Below are 23,701 nucleotides of genomic sequence, written 5' to 3'. Positions count from 1 at the left end.
CAAACTCTGAAAAAAATGGCAGGACTGTCTAACATCTAGAGATATGTTAAGGAATCCCTCAATTTCTTGAAGTAAGTTGTTTCAAAATATGCTTAAGACAGTATTGAATAAAACAACAATAGAATTTACAAAGAAAACAAAATGCAACAAGGATTGTGCAGCCAACCCATCACAAAGGCAAGTCGGTGAGCTACTGTCCTAAGCCTTTGACCCATCAGAAAAGCACAAAACACACTACACAGTAACTGCCCTAAATCTAAGAAGAGACCTCTCCCACTGAGAGAGCTGGAGAGAAATGTCAAATGCCAGATCTCCAATTGTTAGAGAAATAAAGTAGTTGTGAACGGAGTGCTTACTAAAAACCTCCTCCGTTCTTTGAGAGAGACTGAACTCTTCATGGCGGGACTTTATCAGCCTCTTATCATACTTACCTATGTAGGCTAGGGGAATAAACATTTCAAAGAGTCCAATATCAGTGAAAGACCTACTGACATATTTCAAACAGAGGATTGAGAGACCCTTGTTTAAACTAAGGCAACTAAAAATAACTTTTCTATTAAAACTGGCTTCAGGATTAGACTGCACGCTCACCCAAAGCAGGAGCAGGGCCACCTTAACTTCATCTGAGTCATAGTCCAGATTCAGTTTAGAGTTTGAGATAAAGTGGGAGCTAGTTGGTTGAAGATTCAAAAGCTGCCTGCACATCATGTTTTTTTCACCTGAATGGGGGAAGCATTATGATACCAACATACCCCTGCTCCATATGTAGCTGTGGGAATGCACTGCAGATTAAACATCTTGATGGAATGGGAGATAAGGCATCCCTCCGAATGAGATTGAATAAGGACCCGGCCTAGTTTCATCCGCACTGCATTAAACTGGGGTTGCCGAGTGTTGGAGGAATCGAAAATAACACCCAGGTAACTGAAATTCTGCACAGAGCTCTGGAAATGAACTTCTAACTTTAGGGACAAGAGATTCCTCCTGCCTGGCCACAGGCCATTATGTGTGATTTTCCATAGTTAGTTAACATATCTAAATAACCCATAAATGAAACAAAGTATTCTACCAGAGTACGCAAGCCCTGAGGCCTCCTAGCCATTAAATCTGGATCATCACTGTATAATGCTAGGACGGATAAGTAAGCAATTTTGGTGTTGTCTCTGGTGGAAATAGACATGTGGGTACTGAGTTCATCAATATAGATGATGAAGATGAGGGTGGCTTCAGCGCCTAAGAAGATGGCCGCCACTCCTTGAAGCTCCGTGTCGGTGTGGCGAGGGAGGAAGTGTTTGAAATGTCGCCACTGGATATTTTGCTGCCACAGTGACAGCGAGTGGAAATGAAGCTGTCCTGCACACATTGTGGCGTTCCTGCTCTTCTGGGGTGAGCGTTTTGTCTTTTTTCTCTCTGACTTCAATTCAGTCAGCTCGTGGCCGCCATTTTGAGTGCTGATGTTGCTTGATTTTCAGTCCTATGCCTGGTGGGTGTGAGAGCTTCGACAGATGAGCGCTCCCCCTCGTTTTCATGACTGGGTACTGTTTTATGACTGGCTATTGTTTCTCTTTGCCATTTTTTGCTGTTTTTCACAATTTTTTACTGCTTTTGGCATTTTTTGAAGTATTGCTATGTGCTGGAGTCCTGGAAGAGTAATGAGGTTATCCTCATGTGCTTTATTATAAATGTGGTGAGTTCCATCTGGCAATACTGGATTTCATAACCATTTTTCTTGATGATGAGCACCCTTAACTTTCAGTTCAATATTTCCTTTCATGGCAGCCTTGGGGCATTACAGTGTTAACTGTTTCATGAAAATGCTTCCTCTTGCTTAGCCAGGACTTTTTTGTTTGAATCCTGTTTTTCTACTCAGCGCTTCTGTAACATATGAAACTAGCCTGGCTAGTTTGATGTCTTAGGACCTTCGTTGGCCTGCTTAACTTTTTACCAAGGACTCCCTATTGGCACCAACCAACTCTTTCCCAGGAATCTCAAAGTTATAAACCAACATCTAACTATATATATAAGGGTGTTAGAATCACTGGTGTACGGTTTATGGCGAAAGCACAAGTTACCCGTGGTGCAGTTTCTTCTCTCGATCCTGCTACTCTGGTAGACTATAATCCTTTCAATATTCTACAAGATAACATGGAGGAGATTGATTCCAACTCCATTCCCTCCACCACAAGTGGAGCTGTACCTGCTTTTGCACGAAATGCGCCTAAACCAGTGTCTAAACTGCCATCTGCATCATCATCAGCAGCTGGGAAATGTGTCAAGAAAGACCTGCCTTCTCCTTCCAGCTCTCCAACATCCATATCTATGGAACTACTTCTTGACGAAATTCGTGCTCTCCAACCTTATATGACAGAAACAAATGCTCGCCTCCAAAATCTCGAAGATAATTGGTCTCATCCAATGAAAAAGTTACTCATTTGGAGAATAGAGTAAATTCTGTTCAAGTGGTTGTCAGCCAAGTGCCTTCCATGCATCAGGAAATCTCCCGCCTAAAGCAGCAAGTGGAAAATCTGGAAAATAGAAATAGGCGTAATAACCTATGCATTTATGGCCTTGAGGGCTCTGACCCTCTTGTCTTCTTCCAAAGCTTTTGAATATTTCAGAATCTCCACCTTCTGGATATCTATAGAGCGCACCGTCTGGGTCGTGTCCCACAAGCCTTTTCCTCATCAACTTAACCAAGAGGCGTCATTTTGTATTTTTTGGAATATACTGATTTACTTAAGGTTTTACAGGTGGCCAAATTTAACGGAAACATTTCTTGGCAAGGTTCTAACCTGTTTTTTGCTCAAGATTATGCAAAAGCGACAGCAGATCGTCGGAAGCAGTTTCTGGATATGAGACCTTCACTTCGAAATTTCAATGCCAGATAAGGTTTGTTTCATCCATGGCTCTTTAAGGTGACTTACAAAAACAAAACCTCTAACTATGAAGATCCTGCTCTACTACAGTGTTTTTTGGATAACTGTAGGGAAGAAGATATGGAAATTCCTCGTTGATTTGAATGCTGTGTTAACATTGTTGTTCTCTGTTTTTTCTCTGTTTTTTCTCCTCTTTTTCATATTTTTTCCAGTTCAATTGTCTGTAGAAGAAAACACATGATGTTTACTAATTTCTCTTGGATTGAATGTTCTGTATTATCTTTGTTGTCATTTGTTTTCCCCTTAGCTGTTATACGTTTTCAGATTATATGGTATGTATATTCTATGCTCTTTTTTCTTATCACTAGGTAAGATTTTCGTAGTCCCCTGATTTATGACTGTTATCCAGTCAGGATGTTCTCCCCCTTTTCTCGTCCTTCTCCTGGAGCTTTCCGAGTGACTGTGCCGTCCTCCTTATGTGGCTCCACTGAGGAAATATGAATTTTATGACCAGTTATGTCCCCTATCTTAGACCCCAACGGCTCCATGTACATGCTACAAGTACATGTATGTTCCCTCCAGTTCCAGCTATGAAGACGCAAATGCATGTGCGTCCAACGTCAACATGTCCTCTTTCAGATCCACCATGAATGGGTCGAATATTCCATTCCTAAGTATGATTGGCCACCGACTTTATATGGTTCACTTTTCTAGTTTTACAGTTCAGGCGAGTAGGCCCTGAATTTTGCCATCAAGCCTTTTTCTGCTTCTGCCTCTGAAATGCTCCAGCCTGGACCTGCATCGGTATCCATGAACTTTGTCCTACTCCCTGCGCGGCTAACGGTGCCTGACGCGGCCTGTTGCCTGCCAAAAACTGTATTCAGCCTTCAAGTTATCTGCTCCGCTCCTCATCCAATGCATTCCTGTCTAGTAGTTTAGGTAAACATCCTTTCAGCTACCGAGCAAAGGGCTCGGCCTCGCTGTCTTTATGCAAGTAATTCATAGCCCCTGTTACCATGGAAGATTCCTGCCCCCTCGCATCCCATGTAGACACATAGACGCTTGTACATGCACTAACAGTCAGTATAGAATAGATTCCGTCCGAGAGACCTTTCCTTTTGGATAAAACAGTTCCTTAAACAAAGATATTAGATACGATTTGGGATTAGGTTGACCTGACCCCCCAGACTCCTGTCTCCACATGTAGAGCTTAATGTCAATTCCCCTTCACCCTCTAGTTGCACGTCAATCACACGTCATGCGGCTGCGCGCGCATCTCTGCCAAATATTTCTGCTGACACTGCAGGATTCTCTTATGGATCCACCCACTTGTGACATCATTCTAAATGACGTTTCTAGTTTACGCCTATTACCACGCCTATTTTCATTACGTATGTGTATTCTTATCTGTATTATCAGCTGTTACGCCTCCTGCATCTGTCTTAATGCAATGCTTTTCATATATATATATTTACTTGTCAATAATGTATTGCCTATCCCTTCCTGAACCTTCGTGGTGATGGAATAAGATTGCCTGGTTCGAACCATAATTCCTTTGTAAGGAATAAAGCCCTTTTCAGAACCTCTAATACCACGGATTCTGCCTCTTATTTTGACTGAGTTATTCTTACTAGACTTTTCCGCATAAAAAATAGTACAGGTAATTTAAATATTTACCACATAAATTGGCGCCCGAACAGGGACACTTTCTCATCTCACGCGCCGGAGGTGCGTTGCAGGCCCGGTCTCCTGCCACAGCCAGACGGACAAAAACGCGTACCCGCAGGATTTCCTGTATCTCCCTCCGGCCAAGCGGGGGTGACTGAGGCTGCGATCAACACCCAGACGAGGCGGTGAGAAGTGCGAAGTATCCCGACCAGAACCTAGCTGAGAGAGCAAGATCCGAGGTATACAGAGGCCCACCAGGTTCCGAAGTTTCCGAGTCCAGTCGAGTCCAGTCCGGTCCAGTTCAGTTCAGTTCCGAGGCCTTCCGTTCCGTGCTACCCGGTGAGTACCGTTGCTGGGGAGGCATTTAGACGTGCACATTGGTTTGTGCCGGTCCTGACGGGTTTGGGTACACAGATCCGGTCTGCACTGTTTTAGCAGTGTATCTGTACTGTTTAGCAGTATATCCAGTATGTTCATGTATATAATCCAGTATTACCTAGTATTAGTATTATGTCAGTAGTTAGTTTTCTCTTAATTATCATTGTTCGTTAAATGTTAAATGTTAAATGTTTTAATGTGTTTAAAAATTGTGGTATGAATGAGTGTTCATTATAGTGTTTATCGTATTAATTGTGTTCAAGTCCAGTTTGAGTAAGAATCAAGTAGCAAGGTTTAAAGATGCCGTTCTTTTCAAAATTAAGACAGATCAAAACTAGAAAAGGAGTACTCGAAGAAGCTGTTCCCATTCCACCTAGGGACACTCCAGGGTATTTTATGTATCATAAACATGGCCTAGATGCCGTACTATATCTTGACTTATGGGTGGACTACACCAAGGATCTAGCAGAAAGTCAGAGGTGGCCCGCAGCTGGGACATGGGATGCAGATTGCATCATGAGAGTAGAAGAAGAATTATGGAAAAAGAAAGCCAGACAGTCACAGAAAGATGCCATTGAATTATGGCGTAAAGAATCGCATAGGCGCACAGAGAAAGCGCTCAGACTGGAAGAGAAAAGTAGGGAGAACTCAAATAAAGCCCGAGAAAACGTATTAGTTGAGGAAGGTATCCGAGTAAAAACAGAACAAGTAGACAGACAACGAAACACTCTTATGAATGGTATGTATCCTCTTTTGGCCGAAGGTTTACCTAAGGCCACCCCGGAAATACCGAAAGATTTGCCACCCCCATTACTCCCGATTAAGGCACATCCCAAGACCGCAAAAGATATTTTCCTTTCCTCCTATTTAGACGATGTAGCTCCCGAATATGTTAATGTTCCACCACACACGCCACCTGTCGATGGTGCTCAACCCCGAGATCATCCGCCCCCAACTCCGCAACCACAAACTCCTCCGCATATTCCAATAGGTCCATCTGTTTCCACCGCTTTTCCCGCATCCACAGTTTCTACCTTACACCCCACAAATCCTTTCGTGCCTAGCACCTCAGAAGGTGCAACAGGAGGTGCGGCAGCAATTTTTGCCACGCCACCATCACGAAGTAAATCGTCTCTTAGAGATTTAGCAAACCAACGTACACCCCAAATAGCAACGTCCGACATGTTTAAGGAACATCTTGTAGATTGTAGATATGATCCAGTGCCCGGTAAAAATGACAGAATGCTGCTATCATCACTACGTATACGACGAGCTTCAATGTATTTAACGACGCTACCAGGAATGATTAAACATTTAGACGATATATATCACTTTGTCCAAACAGGGCAAGGCCCTGAAAGTATTGACGAAGCCATGGAATACCAGAAAGTGGATATACAGAGACTACTGTTACGCTTCTTCATAAACTGCTTGATCAGAGACAGAGATAGGTCCGAGGTAGATCAGGATGAAATGCAAGTACTTACCAGATGGGGTCAGAATATATCTGAGGGAAAACATGATAAACAGACGTGTATAGTAGCTATGTGCCGAAAGATCCGCAAAGAAGTAGAACGAATACATAAAGCTAGATTGGAGGCAGACAAAACTGAATCCGAGGGAGAGGAGGAGGAAGAATCAGAAATGCCCACAGGACAATTAGAAACGATAGCTTATGTAGGTAGGGGAAGACCTTGTAACAATACCAGATACTTTAATGACCCGATACGTCCGATACGTCCAGAATGTAACAGACATTTCCAAGCCCCTATGCTAAATACGAAGTCCCCTGAACACTTATTCCAGGCTGCTGATAAATTACTCCGAGACCGAAGGGGGTATCATATGCTCGATTCTATGGATGAACAAGAATTAGCCAGGTCAGCAGTACAATGGGCTGACAGTTCTGAAAAATACAGTGATGATGCGTTAGCACACACGTTTTTGAATCTTACCCCAGACGAACAGCGTTTAGCTGGTATATACATGATACAACACCTCGTTATATTATATAGAAGCCAACACTCCGATCCTGGTCCCCTACCTGATATATTGATAGAATTACTCACGAATAAATGGAGAGGTTCAGGTACTGATTTAATTAAAGAAATTCTAGAATATCGACACCAGTACATTGTCTTCGTATGCCCAGAACATGTTTCAGTTCCCCCCAAGTTGGAAAGAAAAACGTATCACATAGACAGACAGAATCCCTTACGCGAAGTACACCCAATCAGAGGTGAAGACAATACTTTTAAACGCGTGTTTGTGTACACGCCCATAACTAAAATTGAATTATTAGAAATGAAGAAAGTAGTACCTAGCCATGACAAAGACCCAGCAGGTTTCCACCGTGAAATAAAAGACATGTTACTCATGGGAGAGTATACTTATCCTGACATTATGAAAATATTGAAAGTTTTATTGCCTGCCGGTATTTACGAGAAACTCAAAGAAAAGGAATGGGAGGTGGGAGACCAAAAGATAGAGTGGACAGCATTAGAAAACGAAGAAAAAGCCCGAGCTGCAGGTTCAGGGCTTTGGGAAAAGACTACAGCATTACCAGGATTATTAGTGCAGGTACTACCACGTCTATTGACTACGAAAAAGGAAGACTGGGGTGCAATTTCAGCCTGTAAGCAAAAACAAGATGAAGACACTAGTGATTTCTATTCCCGATTTGAAAAATGTTTTGGTATTAATAGTGGCATAAAAGCAAGTAGTGAGTCGTATCCACATCTGTTTGTGACAAAATTAGTTGAGAATTCCCTGCCCCAAGTTAAGAATAGAGTATTAAAATTCGAGAGTACCTGGCAAGGTAACACACCGTCACAGATGTTACAAATGTTGCAATATCATCACAATAGAATTAGAGAAGAACAAGAACACGAACAAAGACGTATGAAAGACACGAAAATGAAAATGCTTGTTGCTCAGTCAGTTCCAGTTGACGGTCATAAAAAGGGTACGACGCAGTCCAATGATTCAGCGGGTCCTGTTAGAGGGACATGCAACTATTGTAAACAGCCAGGTCATTATATACACGATTGTGCAGTTCTGAAACATAATATCTCCACGGGTATAACGAAGGAGAGACCACGTCCGCCTAGACAGGATCAGATCCAACAACAGGTCCCTCAGCATGCGCAACCTATGCCAGCTCCACAACAGACCGCACCACAACCACAACAACAACAACAACAACAGCCACAGCCTATTGCTGCAACACAAAACACGACACAACAGATGTATCAGTATGCACAAAATGACTATCCAGAGTATCAGCGCTACACATGAAATAGCCTAGAGAGGGAAGTTGGCCTACCCCTTATTGAGGTTCCTGTAGATCAAGAGGGTCCCTATGTGCAGAGTCAAGTATTAGGGAAAGACAGAAAGTTTCTACTCGATACAGGGGCAAGCAGAACCACTATCAGTCACAGCGAAGTCCCAGGGGTACCCCTCTCAGGCTCACAAAATGTTTCCCTTGGTTTTTCAGGAAAGCCCACTATTAACGAAGTATCACAACCGCTTGCATTCACAGTCGGTCCATTAACACGGACTACAGATCTATTGCTTACAAAATCATGCCCAGAAAACTTGTTAGGTATAAAAACATTGAAGGCTCTAGGAGCTATAATATGTTGTTCTCCGGAAGGAGTACGACTATTTTTGCGTGACTTTAAAGGTCACTACGTGTCTAGAGACATGGATCACCGGTTACAGAATCTACCTGCACATTTATGGGCACAAGGCCCCACTGATGTAGGTTGTATGCACATCACACCATATCGAGTCACACTTAAAACAGGAGTAGTATTACCACGAATACGACAATACAAGTTACCACCAGATGCTGTTGTGGCTTTACTGCAAATCATTGACGAGCTCATTGCACAAGGAGTGGTTGTAGAAACGGACTCCAATATATGTGATTCCCCGATAATTCCGATTCTTAAACGAACTGATCCAAAAGCACCACCAGTATATCGATTAGTTATTGATCTGCGAGAATTAAATAAATGCATTGTACCACAATACCCCGTGGTCCCAGATATCTCTTCATTGCTAACAGCCATAGATTCAGAAGCAACGTTCTTTACTGTAATTGACCTCAAGAACGCTTTCTTTAGCGTCCCAATCGATCCGGAAAGCCAATATTTGTTCGGATTCAGTTTAAATGGACGAAGTTTTAAATTCGCACGCGCACCTCAAGGATTCACAGAAAGCCCCAGCATCTATAGCCAAGCACTGAAAAGAGAACTTGACAGTATCCACATGCCAGCTAACACTGCCCTGCTTCAATATGTCGATGATCTGCTGATCACTGCCCGAAGCGAACCTGAATGTGAAAAAGCATCACTGACGGTTTTACATTTCTTAGCCGACAAGGGGCACAAAGTGTCCCCTTCAAAGCTGCAATTCTGTGTCCAGCAAGTTGTGTACCTTGGGCACTTGCTTTCCAAGGGGGGAAGACAGCTTACACCCGACCGTATCCAGTTAATTGTTAACATGCCGCCACCCAAGACACAAAAGGAGGTACGGGCATTCATAGGCCTCACTTCGTACTGTAGGCAGTGGATCCCTCAATATGCATTTCTAGCAAAACCACTCATTCAGTTGACAACACAGGAGGCAGCGACATCGACTGTCCTCCCTTGGACTCAGGAACATACGCAAGCTTTTGAAAGCTTAAAGAAAGCTTTATGCCAAGCACCTGTTTTAGCAACACCATGTTACAGCAAACGTTTTACACTTTTCGTTACAGAACGTGAAGGTACTGCTTTGTCAGTACTCACGCAGGAACAAGCAGGATCACACAAGCCATGTGCCTATTTTTCCAGTACATTAGATCCCGTAGCTCAGGCTCTTCCTGCGTGCCTGAAATCAGTCGCAGCAACAGCTTTAGCAATCAGACAAAGCGATGCCATAGTGTTAGGACATCAATTGACAGTACAAGTACCACACGCAGTAGAGGTTCTCTTGAACCGGACCCAAACACAACACTTGACTATAGCAAGACTGACAGGTTATGAATTGACATTGTTCCAGCCACACATAGAAATCAGACGTTGTAGTACATTAAATCCTGCCACACTTTTGCCATTAAGTGGAACAGACCCATTGGCACATGATTGTATTGAAGTCATTACTATTACGACGAAACCCAGACAAGACTTGACAGATATTCCATTAGCAGATCCAGACCTGACATTGTATGTAGATGGTTCATGCATGAGAACAAATACAGGAGAGTTAGTGGCCGCTTATGCAGTCACAACAGACACTGAAGTTATTGAAACAAATTGTATCGATACCTTGTCAGCTCAAGCAGCAGAGCTCATCGCTCTGACACAAGCCTGTATTCAAGCCAAAAATAAGAAAGTCAACATATACACAGATTCACGTTATGCATTCGGAGTCGTCCATGACTTCGGCGTGCTTTGGCGAGAGAGAGGTTATTTAACTTCTCACGGTGCCCACATTCAGCACGGTCCCCTTATTCAAGCTCTGTTAGATGCAATACATCTGCCGACTGCAATATCGATTATGAAGTGTAAAGCCCATACAAAAGTGACTGACATTATTTCTCAGGGTAATGACCTAGCTGACAGGACAGCTAAACAGACTGCTCAGAATCAGACTCATACAACTGACACGACAAAGACAATAGTTCCGACACCAACACACTGCATGACAGTTAAGGATCCCGCCCTTGATGTAATTGACATACAGACACATGCTACACCAGAAGAAATAAAGAGATGGACTGAATTAGGAGGGATCCAAACGGATCAAGGATGGATGACGAAGAAAAAATCTATATGGTTTCTTCCTGACTCCATGGTTCAAGTCATCATTAACACAATACATAGTCCAGCGCACCTAGGAGAGAAAGCTATGCTAGACAGTATTCAACACATTTGGTTCAATAAACACTTGCGAGCAGCAGCTAAACAGAAAGTACGTACCTGTATGATTTGTTGTCAGTTCAATCCAGGAAAAGGCGTACCTGTAGAACAGGGTGGATTTCAAACCCCCGATCACCCTTTTGAAGTCCTCCAGATGGATTATATCCAGATGGAACGTTGTCGAGGATTCAAATATGTCCTCGTAGTTGTATGCGCTCTTTCCCGGTGGACAGAGGCGTATCCCGTCTCAGATTACACTGCCCCGACTACTGCCAAACAGTTAGTTCGAGAATTCTTCCCACGGTATGGTTTGCCCCGTGTTGTGTACTCAGATAATGGCCAGCCATTCTCATCCGAGCTAATGAAACATGTTTCACTTCTGTTAGGCTATCAATGGAAATTCCACTGTGTCCGACATCCCGAGGCAGCAGGTCTTGTGGAGCGACATAATCAAACTCTGAAAATTAGACTGTATAAAGTATGTAGAGAAAAAGGTGTCGACTGGAAAGTAGCTTTACCAGTTGCGCTCTTTTACATGAGAATGGTAGCACACTCTCGAACAGGGCTATCCCCGTATGAGGTGATCTTTGGTAGACCACAAGATATGTGGGGGACGCCTATACCCCGTAAAATAACTGATGTTGATTGTAATATGCTGACAGATTACCTGGCTTCCTTGATGTCTGCACTACAATCTTGTCGTTCACAGGTAGCTGCAGCTTTTCCCGATAACACTGAGGTGAAGCCCCATGACGTGGTTCCGGGAGATTATGTACTTGTAAGGAACTTCGACAGAAGGAACCCGCTGGAGCCTCGCTGGCAGTCGCCTAAACTCGTCTTATTGACCACGAGGACAGCTGTGAAGATTGAGGACGTAAAGGGTGGTTGCACTCGAGCCATATAAAAAAAATTCATGGACTATCATCCGACTTGAATTATCAGCCCTGCATTCCCTCACAGACTGACTCAGAACTCCCCCTGGTTGCTGAGCCAGAAAAAGAAAACTATAAACTGAAACTAAGGTCTAGCAAGTCAGACAATTTGATTGTTTAAGTCCTCTCCAAGGTGAATCGGTTGAATTTGTCTCTGACATGTATCCTCTAGACCGAAATAGAGAGAGAAATAGACAGAAACAGCTCAAGAAATATGCGTACTGTAAATCACTTCGTAGTCACTGCATAGTGACATTGTTAATTATGTTTTTCCTAAGTCTTCTTATTATTATTGTCAGTATATTATTACACATGTATTACCCTATTTCCAAGCGTGCTTTCAATGCTACTGCCGAGCATTCTTTTAGCGAATTACCCCCGCATGAGTTGTCCTATAGATTTGCGCTGCGCAACAACACATTCATTAGTATGTTACATCATTCTCATCAGACCAGCAATGCTACAAATTGTTGGATATGTGGCCGACTCCCTCCCTATCAGAAATACAAGGGAGTTCTGCCTCTCTTTCCGTATCCATTCACACACAATGGCTCCTGTGGAGCATGGTTTAGTTTGATTAATTCCCTAGATTCAAATTCAGTAGTTTATCAAGACAACTGGGTTTGGGGAAACCTGAACCTAGTTTTACTTGAAGTCTGCTACCCTAACAAGGAGGGACTTCCCAAAAGAACAGGAACTGATCTAGAAAATGAAGTATATGGATTAGGTAACTTTACACTTAATCTCATGATCCTGAATGTTGAATCCGAAGCTACACCAATCTTGCCCGCTATGTCAGTATTTCCAGTTAGAGGCGAATTATGTGTAAGAAAGAATGGTTCAATACACATGGGCCATAGTAAATGTACCACTGTAATAGAATTCAGTGATAAAGGCAAGTCTACATTTAGAGCTTCTCGTCACTCCTACTTCATCTGTGGTCACACCGCATACATGCGCCTACCCCTAGATTGGGATGGTACCTGTTACATTGCATTCCTTCTGCCACCTGTTTTCCTAGCCCCGCCTGATTACCATAGGAATACCCATTTGGTACACAATAGACAGCAGAGAGATCTCCCGATTGTCGATTACACCGAAACAGCATGGGAGCAATACACAGATTTCAATAAAGGTTTCTTTCCCTACATAGGTACAGTCACTAATAGTAAGCTGATACGTAGATTAACTAGAACCCTTGAAGCAGTAGTGAATGAAACTACTTCCGCCTTAGGCAACTTAACAGAGGAGCAGTCTGCGATGCGGATTGTTGTTCTCCAAAATCGTCTTGTCCTTGACGTCATCCTGGCCGATAGGGGCGGAGCTTGTAGGGTCATCGGATCAAGTTGCTGTGTTTTCATACCAGAAAACGCGCCGTCAGGATATAAAGCCATAACTCGACTTCATAAGATCGTAAGCCAGATACACCAGAATCCAGGCACCTGGACTTGGTCCGGTTGGTTCTGGAGCGTGTTGTCAGCCTGGGGATGGAGGATCCTATCCTCCCTAGGTATTGGCTTTCTCATTCTATTCAGTTGCTGCTTGTGTCTACAATGTGGGCCAGCGATTTGTGGTCTGTGTGCCACATCGTGTATCCCACCTTCAAATTTTCATTCAAGATCCCGGAAGAAGAAAGAAGAACAAATGATGCTATATGAACAGATTGATTGATTGATGAAGATGGATATTTCATAAGGGTCCGTAGGGGACAAGGAGGGAATGAGGAAATATGAATTTTATGACCAGTTATGTCCCCTATCTTAGACCCCAACGGCTCCATGTACATGCTACAAGTACATGTATGTTCCCTCCAGTTCCAGCTATGAAGACGCAAATGCATGTGTGTCCAACGTCAACATGTCCTCTTTCAGATCCACCATGAATGTGTCGAATATTCCATTCCTAAGTATGATTGGCCACCGACTTTATATGGTTCACTTTTCTAGTTTTACAGTTCAGGCGAGTAGGCCCTGAATTTTGCCATCAAGCCTTTTTCTGCTTCTGCCTCTGAAATGCTCCAGCCTGGACCTGCATCGGTATCCATGAACTTTGTCCTACTCCCTGCGCGGCTAACGGTGCCTGACGCGGCCTGTTGCCTGCCAAAAACTGTATTCAGCCTTCAAGTTATCTGCTCCGCTCCTCATCCAATGCATTCCTGTCTAGTAGTTTAGGTAAACATCCTTTCAGCTACCGAGCAAAGGGCTCGGCCTCGCTGTCTTTATGCAAGTAATTCATAGCCCCTGTTACCATGGAAGATTCCTGCCCCCTCGCATCCCATGTAGACACATAGACGCTTGTACATGCACTAACAGTCAGTATAGAATAGATTCCGTCCGAGAGACCTTTCCTTTTGGATAAAACAGTTCCTTAAACAAAGATATTAGATACGATTTGGGATTAGGTTGACCTGACCCCCCAGACTCCTGTCTCCACATGTAGAGCTAAATGTCAATTCCCCTTCACCCTCTAGTTGCACGTCAATCACACGTCATGCGGCTGCGCGCGCATCTCTGCCAAATATTTCTGCTGACACTGCAGGATTCTCTTATGGATCCACCCACTTGTGACATCATTCTAAATGACGTTTCTAGTTTACGCCTATTACCACGCCTATTTTCATTACGTATGTGTATTCTTATCTGTATTATCAGCTGTTACGCCTCCTGCATCTGTCTTAATGCAATGCTTTTCATATATATATATTTACTTGTCAATAATGTATTGCCTATCCCTTCCTGAACCTTCGTGGTGATGGAATAAGATTGCCTGGTTCGAACCATAATTCCTTTGTAAGGAATAAAGCCCTTTTCAGAACCTCTAATACCACAAATTCTGCCTCTTATTTTGACTGAGTTATTCTTACTAGACTTTTCCGCATAAAAAATAGTACAGGTAATTTAAATATTTACCACACCACCACCCCCGTTTTTCATTGTATGTTCGTGGTATGTGCTTTTGTTTTCTCTTTATTTTTTCTCTTTTCTATCCTCTTTTGGTCTCTCTATTCGACTACATATTTATTCCCTGGCCCTTTTTCCTATTTATTTCTATATTTTGTAAAGTTTTCTTCCTTTTCCTCTTTCTGGCTTCTCTATCTCTCTTCTCTCATTAATTATTACATGATCTTTTTGAATTATGTTCCTTCTTCCTTGATATTTATCTACACTATTCTTTTCTTATTCGCTCTTTCATCACTATTTTCTCTATTCCATAGTACTGTGCTTTTTGAATTATTGTTACATAAATTAAGATGTTGTTAAAAGTTTTATCATGGAATGTTAAAGGTTTGGGTTTGTCTATAAAATGTCAAAGGGTTTTTTCTCATATTGCTGGCTTGAAAGGTGATATTGTTTTATTGCAGGAGATCCACATAATCCAAAAAGAGATATCCAAGCTTCAACAACAATGGGTGGGCCATGTTTTTGCTTCTCTTGGTTCGGGGAAGCGTAATGGGGAAGCTATTCTTTGTCATAAACATTTGGATATCCAAGTTGTTGCACAAAAGGTGGATACTGAAGGTAGATGGGTTTCGGTTTGCTTGTTAGTTAAGAAAGTTCCTTTGACTATTTTTAATTTATATGTACCCACTACTCCTGATAAACTATTTTGGCCCCAGATTTTATCCAAACTAATGACATACAGTGACGATTATTTGATTGTTGGTGGGGATTGTAATATGATTGTTGATCTTTTTATTGATAGACATTCACAATCTAGATTTATCCTCTCTACTATTCATTCTCAATTCACATCTACTATTACCCAACGCTCCCTTGTTGATGCCTGGAGATTATGCCACCCTACCCTTCAAGAATATACCTTTTTCTCTCATGCACATTTCTCTCCATCCCGTATAGATTACTTATTTATATCTATGGCCCTCACACAACCTATTTCACATTCCAACATAGGATCCTTTTTGCTTTCAGATCACGCTCCCGTATCTCTCAATTTAGATTTGCTCTCCCCATGGTGGGTTCTAAACTATGGAGATTCAACAACTCCCTTCTCCTAGACCCCACCTTTACCCCAGCCTTTCAACATTTTTCAAATACATTTTTTCTAGAAAATGAATCTCCACATACTTCTCCATCACTGATTTGGGACACATTCAAAGCTGCTTCTAGGGATTTCATTATTTCCTTTGTAGCTCAGAAACGTAAATCCTCTTCCAAAAAATTAAAAACACTCAATTTGCATATTAAACAAATAGAACTATCCTTTTATTCTACTAAATCCCAATCTGACTTGGATGCACTTCTTAAAGCCAAATTTTCGTTTAATACACTTTCAACAGAAGCTGCTAACCTAATTTTGCTTAAATCTAGCGCTAAATATTATGGTGCCCAAAATAAAGCTGGGAAAATTCTCGCAAATTATTTTAAGATTAAAAAAGAACAAACTAAAATTGATTACATTTTAATTCAGCTGGCACTCAGGTTCATAAAAATGAAGATATCCTTTTAGAATTTACAAACTTCTATCATTCCCTGTATACCCCTGAATCCCCCTCTCGCCAAGAAGATATTCTTCACTACTTATCTTCTATCACTCATCTTCTGAATTAGATTTTTCTTCCCTAGAAGACGATATTCAAACTAATGATATTTTGACGGCCATTCATTCTATCAAAAAAGCTAAAGCTCCGGGACCTGATGAATTTGCAATTGAATTCTACCCTCACTTCTCCCAGATCCTTCTTCCTAAACTTTATCAGCTATTTCAACATTTTATCTCTACTCAGAAATCTGAAGGATCCTTTCAAGAAGCCTTAATATGTCTCCTCCCTAAAGAAAACAAAGACCATACTTTATGCAAAAATTATAGACCCATCTCTTTGATCAATTTAGATTATAAACTTTTTGCAAAAATACTTGCCCTTCGCTTAGCCTCCTTATTACCTCATTTGATTGGGAATGAACAATGTGGTTTTATTAAAGGACGTCATTTATCTGATCATACCAGACTATTTTTTAACGTATGAAGTAAATCCAAAAAGTATAACAATTCTTTAGCAGCAATTTCATTAGATGCTGAGAAGGCGTTTGATAGAGTCAGTTTATCCTTTATTTTTCAAACGCTTGCCTGGTTTGGTTTTGGCCCAAAATTCATCAATTATGTTTCTTTATTATACTCCTCTCCCAAATCCTTCATTTCAGCCAATAGTCTTGTATCCCCTTCTTTTTCGCTACATAGAGGAGTCCGACAAGCTTGCCCCCTTTCCCCATTATTATTTATTCTTGCCCTGGAACCTTTCTTAATTAAAATCAGATCAAATACAGCTAGGACATTTTTTTAAGACTCTCAGTATATATAGATGCTATTTTATTATTTATTTCTAATCCACAGACATCCTTATCAGCTATTTTGTTAGAAGTAGATCCCTTTGCCCTTGTCTCCGGTTATAAATGAAATGCTGATAAATGTGAAATTCTTCTTTTAAATAATTTCTTTTTTCATGCTGATTTTTCTGTTTCATCTTTTCATTGGGATCCAAACAAGATTAAATACCTTGGATTATGGTTCACTACCTCTATTAAAGATGCTGTTAATCTAAATTTGAAGGAGTTATTATCAGTAGTATCTGTATCCACTTTGCGATGGCACCCCTTGTGTTTATCATGGTGGTGTCGACTGGATACCATAAAAATGATGTTAGTTCCCGTCATATTGTTTTATTTATCTAATATCCTAATCAATATTCCTAAATCTTTTTACAAAAAGCTATATACTATTCTATCCAACTTCTTATGGCATAATAAAACAGCAAGAATGCCCCTTTCTAAACTTAAAAGACCTAAAAAAATGTGAGGCGTTAATTTCCAGATTTCCACTCCGACCATTCTGCTTTCTTTCTTAAACAATCTGCTGTTCTTCTATACCTTACCCTTTATGGGTGGAATTTGAAAAATCTCTTTTTCATCCATTCTCTTTTGAAGAATTTATCTCACTCTCCCATACTCCTCCCTCTTTAACTTTTCCCATTCTTAAAAATGCTCCAAAAATATTCCAACCTCTCTTTTTCTCTTCACAGGATGATCGTACACAATTTTTTAATTCATCTCTTTGGTATAATACACATATCAAACTTAATAATAAATCTATCTTTTGGAAAGATTGGTTTGTTCAAGGCCTTGAATGGACCCATCAGCTTTTCCAAGATGGTGTTTGTATCCCTTTCCCAAATATACAATCTCGTTTTTCTCTTCCCTCATCATGTCAGCACAGATACTCATCGTTGATTACAGCAGCTCAATCTTCCTACAATGATTTACCCTCTAACCCTCCTCCTGTCCCTTCATCCACTAGCATAACTTCAATTATATATAATACACCCTCTGCCTCTCAAATTTATAAATTCTTAACTAACATCACCCTTTCGCGAGACAAGTTAGACGTAGAACATAGTTGGGAATCTGATCTTGGTGAATCCTTCTCCGTTTTTCTTTGGAATAAAATCTGGGCTAAAATATGGAAATCCTCTAGAGCAGCTAATACAAAACAGACCCTATTTTTTGTTTATAATAGACTTCTCCTCACTCCTGCTAAACTTCACAAATTCGACCCTAACATTCCCTCTACCTGTTGGTCCTGTGCCAATACATTTGCGGACCTCAAACATATGTTATTTACTTGTCCACTAATTCATACTTTCTGAACTCGTATCTGGCAACACATTAACAATATTTTTCATATTCATATCCCATTTTTCTTCACTCATATTTTTCTCTGAAGCATTTCTGAGATTTGGGCTTCAAAACCACTGGGGTGCACATTATTGATTTACTCCTTGCTGTTGCCTTGCAACAAATTACAAAATCATGGAAGGATACCTCTGCGGTTTCTTTTCAGGCATAGTGGTACGGAATTTGTTATAATCATAGGTTAGTTAGAGCCTATGTTTATCCCATTTCGCTCGCAATCAAAAGAAATTTACTTTGGTTACCTGTCACATATTTTTTAAATGTATCTGTCAAAAAGATGTCTTTGCATGAACCCTCCGTGGAAGAAGTACGTAAACCACCATGACTTTTGCAATTTTTGTTGTGTAAATGTTTCTATTTTATTGTTATATGCTGTTATAATGCATTAGGAACATTTTATTTGTAATACTGTTTTACCTATTCAATTATTATATTTTTCTCCTTTTTCTTTTTTCACACTCTCTGTCCCCCTTTTTCTTTTTCTTTCCCTTCCTACTTTCCTCTTTTTGATATAATGCCTTACCATCATTTTCTAGTTTTATGATATTAATCCTGTATATTTTCTGTATTATGCTATAATTGTTTTTATTCATCAAATAAAAACCTTTAAACTTAAAAAATATAGATGATGAAAAACAGAAGTGCCATCATGCACCCCAGAGACACCCCCCACTAGCTAAAGGGAAGGCATCATAGGATTATCTTGCCCAACCATATCACACCCTGGCCCATAAATTTCTGAGTAAGGAGTGCAAAAAACTTACCAGGGAAAGTCCCACCCCCAAATCTATCAGGATCATCCATAGCTTGGCCCTTTTAATGCAATTAAATGCAGAAGATCAATCCATAAAGGCCAGGTACAGTGGGGAGCACATGGCTATGGTATATTTGCTCATAGTCAGGTGCAAGTTCAGGCACTGCTCCACTGTACCTAGCCCTGAACGAAAGTCGTACTGACATGGGGATCAGACATTATTGTCACTGATCCAAATCTGAAGACAATTAAAAAAAAAAAAAGATGATATAGCATTATTTAGCATATGATGTATCATCAGCAACTCAGAAGCCCTACCACAATTATTGCATAAAACACTTCAGGCATATTTATAAAATGTTCACGCAACGTGGGGCAGCAAGCATAGTTACTGTGCTGCATTGTGTGAACAGCAGAGAGCTGAAGAGCACCATATCTACTAAGATATGGCACCCTTCAGCTCTCTCTTAAAACTTGCATACTTGTGGTTGCCAAATACCAACCTAGGCACCCTTGCAGCTTTTGTTGCTATGTGTGCACTAGGGGTGGATAATATTGTAGTTGCCCCGACATGGTAAGAAGGACCAATATGGCTGATATCTGTGTTGTGTATATGGGTGAACATAATTGAGGATACCAGAAAGTAGTGTAATTTAGAATATGAACTATTGTTTAAGGAAAAGAAAGTTAACTTTATATTGGGCGCACTAAACATCAACTGCTGTGGAACCATTCTTAATATTCTTTTAAACGTCTAACTATATGTCCTAATCTCATAGAGGATCTAGCTTTGACTTAGTCCTTAACAACTATAAGATTACATTCTATAACTATTTTTCCTGCTTCTTCTAAAACCTCGGCAACGGCATCTTTAAGGAATCTGTTCTGTTCTGCATTTGTTGCATAAAATTTAGTTATTGTAAATTTATATGAGCGATCTTGAGCAGTGGAATCAAGGAACTGCCCTTTTCATCTGGGAAAATACTTGTCACTTCACATATGGGCAATGAATATTCCTACACCCCCTCTTTTTTTCAGAAGAGAAATATTGTCTGGAAAACCATCTAGATGTTTGATAATAACTATCTTGTATAAGGGAATGTGTTTCTTGAAGCAGACACATATCTCTTTTCAAATCACATAGGATATCAAATACAGCCAGATGTACTGCCAGTGAGTTTAAACATTTATCTTTAGAGCTAATGTGTTTTTTTCATACTGCTATGACTGGTTATCAGTAATTTAAGTTTATAATGATGTGGTTCTTTGTGTCTGTTCCTTCGTGTGTTAAGACATCTTTTCCTGAGTCGGAGCCGTCTGTTACTCCCAACCCTGCGAAACACATGAACAATAATAAAGGAATATAGAAATGGCAATACTCTTCCATGGCTCTCTTCTGCACCCCTGCTTGGAGAGACGTAGGTCAACATGTTCTCTAGCTCACGTTGATTGTTTGCTTCTCCCCCACTCCACAGAGCGCAAGCATCTGAAAGGTCTGAAGTGCTCTGAGTCTGGCTGCTCCTCTGTGCTGTTCTCTTGTAAGATGATGACGCTGTTCACCTTTTGCAGCACATTAAATAGCCTTCATGGTCTCCTTGTTTAAGGCTAATCTCCCCTTGCAACTGTGACACAGGTTTTTGTACCTGTCCCCGTTGAACTCTCCTTGGGTCAGCCTCCTTTGTCTTCATTGCTTTTCTCTTTTTTTCCAAGACTCTGGATTTGAATCTCTAAATGTTGCATGTGAAGATTGTCCAGAATGCATGACACTATTCGCACTGGCCATTTTAAGCATTTTCTTGTCGGTGCAAGCATGTGCTCAGTGATATGTCCCACTGAAATGTGACTAATTTTGCTGCCTTTCAGAAGCATTAACTGATTAGAAAATGTCCCTGTACAGGAAGCAGCCGCGGTCGGTAGTAGGAGTAACTGCAGGGCGGTGACGTAGGGAGGGGGAGGGGGAGGGCAGGGTGGGGGGTAGTAAACTATGGATTACGGAGGTTTACAGGTAAATTAACATATAAATTAATAAAACGAATTTAGTTGTGTGCACTGCATCGCATTTGGGGATGCAGTGCATGCAACGAAATTCGTTTTATTAATTTATATGTTAACTTACCTGTAAACCTCCGTAATCCATAGTTTACTACCCCCCACCCTGCCCCTCCGCCTCCCCACATCACCGCCCTGCAGTTACTCCTACTACCGACCGCGGCTGACAGGAAGAGTTCATCTCAAGCAACGTTTGCACCAATAAATATATATAAATCACACTATGGGTGATGTTTACTTAAAATAAGGGAGACAACCATGAATAATGATGACAGCGTGGTCTCCGTATTCATTTTTGACAAAAATTCCAACACAGTTAACGCTAATCTGGCACTACCAATGGCCACCTCTTCAGCGAGACCAAGTATTACATGGTCACGTAGTCTGAACTTCTCCCAGCTGACAGGAGAGGCCCTTGTTGTGTTATTAGATTCTTGTCTCGGCCCAAGTCTAGTGTTGAAGCTCGACACGGGCGGAGTCAGGAATCTAAATTGGAATATGGGGTTTGACCAAGGGACAGTTAATGCCAGCTGTAATGGTTGTCAGTGGCGTTTCTGTATACTCCTGTGCGGGGCTGGAAAAAAAGGATTATTCACATGAATCCTCTCTGTGAAGTATCTTCCTTCACAACAGCCCTTAACCTCTAGTGGGCAGAAGGCATATTTGACAAGTGACATATAGCACTTTATTTCTCTACTGGTTCTGCAGCTTAGACTGCTATGTGTTCTGGCCATTACAATTTCTCTAATTCTAAACCTGAACTTACAAATCACAGAATGCAAAGCGATGTTGGCTTAAAAGGCAGTACTTTATTTAAGTGTCATGCGGGATGGTGCTCCATTCGAGGACTTTAATCCAGCGGACTTCCAATTTTACATGTATGTAATATTTTAAAGAAACACACATGAAAACATCTCTCAACCCAATCCCAACATTTAGTTTTTCCTTCGGATTTCTTATATAGTGCAAACTTGACCCAAAGATATTGGAGCGCTTTAAATGAGCCCCAGCTGCTTACACAAGGACTCATTCATTTTTGCTAGGCACGGGGAGATTAACTGATTTGCCCAGAATCACAAGCTTTTGTGCCTCCCTGCGAGACTTGAACCCGGTTCCCCAGATTTGAGATCTGCCGCCCTAGCTAGAATCACAGTTTGTATATGCGAATAAAAGACATTTTGATACATCGTTCCATTTGCACCACTCATCCAAAAACAAAATCAAACGTTTAATATTTCCTACCTTGTGTCTGTGTGCTGGACGCTTGCCGTGGCTCAGGTTGCTGTATGTGACCCCCTTTGTAGGTGTCAAGTGGGACTGATGCTGCGGACAAGGTGGGTGCCATGTGTTGTGATCTAAGTGTACCTGGACCGCTGCACATGGACCAAGGTAGGCCTTGGGGACAGGACACCATAAATATGACATTCACACACTTGTATAGTGTGGGCCAAGACCCCGAGCGGTCATGCGCCCTTTTATTTATACCTTCAGGCGCGCACGCCCTCCAGGTGCATGCGAACAGCAGCAAAGTATACTACAGGCCGGGTGGCTCCATTACTACACAGTCCACATCTGGGTAGCCTTTGCCATGCATACAGAGGTACATTGCTCATGGGACAAGGGTTTCGGGAAGAGGGCAACTTGGCATGGTCCAGCACAAGGTTAAAGTGGACAGAAATGAAGACAGCACACATACTTGCCTGCATGGCTGATTCTCTACCACAACTAGTTGCACAATCTCTCACAACTTTGTAATGTTGCCAGAAAGACTACCGATCTCACTTAAGCAGTGTTATGGGTCACAAATGGTACATATTAAGCACATTTTCACGGATCTCTTTTCAGCAGCTTTCCCCTGTTGCAAAGCTTTTGGACTTAATGTACCCACTCCTTGTCAAAGTGATTGGTGGGTGCTCTGAGTTCACAATGGAGCAGGGAAAGCAATGAGCACTGTCAATTTGAGAGGGTAGCATGGAAGCACCAGGAAATGTCTGTAAAGTTAATGCTCAAAGCACGCTGAACCACTCTTGTCAGTAGATGAAAAGGGTTGTCCAAAACCCCACTTCACAATCTGTATATATGTGTATGGGCATGTTGTGTATGTGTATATTGTGTCTTGTGTGTTGCATGATGACATTAGCTTTGAGCAAACATCTTGAGCTTTCTGGAGGCCCAACCTAATCAATAATCATTTGTTGAAAATAATTTCTAACAATGATTCACAGGAAAGTTAAGGCTCCGGGCTTTGACTCCCTTTGACGCCATTTTGCTATTTGTCAATGGGTCTTCTACAGCTCCTTCTCTATTACAAAAGTAAAGAAAAATTGTATTGGCTTTAATCTTTTTTATTTTTCGAATTATCTTCAGTCTCTGGAAACATTACTGCTCACAAAATAGCTCTCAGAAAATTAAAGTAAATATTACTTTACAT

The 23,701-nt window shown here is 41.3% G+C and overlaps 1 protein-coding gene across 1 annotated transcript in view; it reads right to left on the bottom strand.

Annotated features, from left to right (window-relative positions):
* The window catches only part of LOC146861608 (contactin-associated protein-like 5), a 1,183,739-nt gene that overhangs the window by 402,844 nt on the left and 757,194 nt on the right, over positions 1-23,701 (bottom strand). The gene's annotated exons all lie outside the window — the stretch shown is intronic.

Source organism: Triturus cristatus, chromosome 3_1 (assembly GCF_964204655.1).
Source record: "Triturus cristatus chromosome 3_1, aTriCri1.1, whole genome shotgun sequence".
Lineage (NCBI taxonomy): Eukaryota > Metazoa > Chordata > Amphibia > Caudata > Salamandridae > Triturus > Triturus cristatus.
This window is presented reverse-complemented; position numbering and strand designations above follow the sequence as displayed.